The following is a 2,901-nucleotide window of genomic DNA, read 5'->3' on the forward strand; positions in this document are numbered from 1 at the left end:
AAAAAGAAGAGAGCCTTCCCAATGACTATTCCCCACGCACGACTGTTCATGAGCATTAAATAAATTGTTACTGTGTGAGGATATTTTTTTTTCTTTGCAGTTTTTGGTGGGGGTTGGGTTTGAACCTGGCCACCTCTGGCATATGGGGCCAGCGCCTTACTCCTTTGAGCCACAGGCACCGCCCGTGAGGATATTTTTGTTATAGGAGCTATCATTATATTACTAATATATGCACATAATTACGGAGGGATTTAGATCGGAAATATCTAAAGTAAAGTAGTATCTCCTACTTATGCAAAATTTGCCCATTGGTGTGGATTATATTAACATCTGAAGTTTATTTATGTAAATAGGATTAACGCAGAAAAGTAATTATTATCAGGTGCTTACTTCCTTTTAGAAAGCATGTCAGTGAAAGACATTTGTAATGAACAGCAAAAAAAGAATAAAAAAGAAAGTATATCAAGTATTTGTATATGTTCATTGATAGCCAAAACATAATTGATTAAATATTTTATGTAAGTCTAAAGCAGTGGTTCTCGACCTTCCTTTTCATTGTTACAAAGGAGTTGCAACCCACAGGTTGAGAATTGCTGGTTTAAAGAAAGAAAAAATTTTCTTTTCTAGATACAAAGTCTCACTGTGTCACCCTGGGTAGAGTGCCATAGTGTCACCCTGGGTAGAGTGCCATAGCATCATAGCTCATAGCAACCTTAAACTCCTGGGCTCCTTGCCTCAGCCTCCCAAATAGCTGGGACTACAGGTGCCAGCGACCACACCTGACAGTTTTTGTATTTGTAGTAAATGTAAAAGAACAAGACTGATGTCATCTTAAGCTTAAGTTTCAGGTTCTCAGAAGTCAGGACACAGGCACATGACGCCACCTCAGTGGCTCCTACCAATCAGAAAGGTGCACAACCTCACTTAGAGGTCACTCCCTTCTCCCCTGCCCATAAAACCCACCCTCCCCTTAGAATGGGGACTTCAGATCTCACTGCCCCGAGATACTGGAGGCCCAGGCTCTCGAGCTTGAATAAACTCTCTCCTGCTTTTGCATGGGACTCTGGCTCCCTGGTGGTTCTTGGGGACATCGTGATCTGGGCACAACAGATGCAGGGTCTTGAACTTGGTCAGGCTCCTGAGCTCAAGCAATCTTCCCACCTCAGCCTCCCAGAGTGCTAAGATCAAAGGCATGAGCCACTGCACTCAGCTAGAAGGAAAATTATTTAAAAGTCTCTCTGGTCACTTATCTACCATGCTGCTGGAGAAATAAAAAATGGGAATGTTAGCAGTATTCCCTAGAGTCATATGAATTTAGAAACTATAATTTTGTGGTATATTATAACAATATTAAAAAAAACCTCTTAAATCAGAATTAATTTTTATTGCCAAATAGAATCTCTCTGGAAATAAGATTTATAGTGAAATTACTGGCAGACTTTTAACTATAATCACACAAATTAAAATCAAAAGACTAACAAATTAAAATGCGGTTTTTGGTTTGAGGTCTGTCAAAATAATAAATTGGATGTTTTTTATTTGGTTGGTTGGTTTCTTCACTAATCCTTCATTAAATATTCAAAATTGGTGGTTCAAACTAATTTTCATCACTTCGTCTAAGATTTTAGACATTCCATGGTATTAATCTTTTGAAAGGGCATTTGTCACATAAGATAAGCAAGCAGTAAAGAAATATGCAGAAATGAGCTTCCTATTGAGTTATTTACTTGGAATAAGTGTACCCTATAAAATATCTGACCTAAAGTACTTAACTGTAACAACCCCAGAGCCAATAAAACATGGCTTATACAGACTTCATCAAAATTTAATATGAATCACACACACACAGAATTAACTCTATGATAACCTGAAAGCATAAAGTCACAGTACTAAGAGCAAAACAAAAAAAGACAAGTAAAAAACTCAAAAGAAAATGAAATCAAAACTTTTGCAATTACACTTATCATTGGAGAAATAAATAAATTTTAAACACAATACAATAAACTATTTTGGGGTAGTATTTGCAAACTTGCAAAATTTACATCACTTGAATACTCTGTAGGTAAAACAGAAAATATCATCACTACTTTACAGATAGATAAACTATTTAATGGATTCTTTAAAATACCAGTTATGTGACAAAGGTGATAATTTTCAATACTTCAGGTCACTTGCCTTATGACTCATTTCAGGAGCACAAATAAGTGATGTTTTCTAACCTACATTATAAACTATAATTTTATGCCTCATTTAAACCACATCTATACTTACAAATATACTTTCCACAATTTTTTCACCTAGAACTAAAGTCTCCTTTCTGCCTTCTAATCAGCCTGCTATGAGAAAACATTTTTCTCTTTTTAGTGTCACATCTGAATTGGATCACTCAGTAAAATTTATATATTAGTTAATCACATAATTCCAGCCACCTCCCACGGATCAGGCACTGAGCAATACTGGGTGTTGAAGTTACAATGGAGTCGATACTGTTCATGCTCTCATGAGGCTTAGCATCAAGAAGAAAAGGGGCACATTTTCTGAAAGAGATATTGGTGGCATCTATGGGACTAGGCAGAGAGGTAGACTTAATTGTCTCAATCGCTTATTTCATTTAGAATGTAATTTCCTGAGATAGCCACCATCGTTTTTCAAGTTTGCACTTGAAGGCTTAACGTTTCAGATTCAATATTCTACAGGAATCTCACTTGCAATTGAGTCATTGATACTTGAAATGTTAGGTTATAGCTGTGAGACAGCTTAGCTGTTATAGCTTAGCCTTAACTGGCTAAGGAGGCGCTAGGTACCATGACTCATGCCTGTAATCCTAACACTCTAGGAAGCGAGTTATGAGGATCACTTGAACTCAAGACTTAGAGACTCGCCTGAGCAAGGGTGAGACCT

This window comes from Otolemur garnettii, unplaced genomic scaffold (assembly GCF_000181295.1).
Source record: "Otolemur garnettii isolate 467f Iridium unplaced genomic scaffold, OtoGar3 scaffold00061, whole genome shotgun sequence".
Classification (NCBI taxonomy): Eukaryota; Metazoa; Chordata; class Mammalia; order Primates; family Galagidae; genus Otolemur; species Otolemur garnettii.